The sequence below is a fragment of the Rhincodon typus genome, chromosome 4, assembly GCF_021869965.1.
Source record: "Rhincodon typus isolate 14 chromosome 4, sRhiTyp1.1, whole genome shotgun sequence".
NCBI classification, from domain to species: domain Eukaryota; kingdom Metazoa; phylum Chordata; class Chondrichthyes; order Orectolobiformes; family Rhincodontidae; genus Rhincodon; species Rhincodon typus.
In genome coordinates this window covers 33,851,958-33,852,592 of record NC_063335.1, presented here as the reverse complement: position 1 = coordinate 33,852,592, position 635 = coordinate 33,851,958, and the positions used below count along the sequence as shown (strand labels likewise).

At 41.1% G+C, this 635-nt stretch overlaps 1 protein-coding gene across 3 annotated transcripts in view; it reads right to left on the bottom strand.

Annotated features, from left to right (window-relative positions):
* Positions 1–635, bottom strand: part of nsmaf (neutral sphingomyelinase (N-SMase) activation associated factor) — a 64,663-nt gene that overhangs the window by 44,680 nt on the left and 19,348 nt on the right. The gene's annotated exons all lie outside the window — the stretch shown is intronic.

The window sequence follows — 635 nt, the reverse complement described above, 5'->3', positions numbered from 1 at the left end:
AGGAGCAGGAAGGCTGACGTTTCGGGCCTAGACCCTTCTTCAGAAAATCATTTCTAGCTAAGAGGTTGGCGCAATGAAAGTTGATTCCTGAGATGAGGCTTTTTTCTCCTGATTACAGAGTTTAGAACGGGACTGAATCCTAGGATAAGCATTTTGGACTAATATGAGAAATTTCTTCATTTTGTAAGTTGGAATTTTTGGATTTCTCTTCTCTTGAGAGTTGTGGATTCTGATTGTTGAGTACATTTAACGTTGAGCTCAATAGATTAGTTGGCTATAAGATAATCAAGGGATGTGGGAGCAGACAAAAATTGGGATGTAAATCAGTTACGGTCATAATGGATGGTGGAACATGGTGAAAACAATGTATGGCTGACTGGTTTTTCATTTTAAATTGTTTTCATGGGATGTGGGCATTCCTTGTGCCAACATTTATTGTCTGTTCCTAATTGTCTTTGAGAATGTGCAGGTGAGCTACTTGAACTGTTGCAGTCATTGAGTTGTAGGTACACCCACAAACTGATAGCGAGGGAATTCCAGGATTTTGACCCAGCAACACTATGTTTCCAAGTCAGGATGGTGAGTAGTTTGGAAGGGAACTTGCAGGTGGTGGTGTTCCCATGTATCTGCTGCCC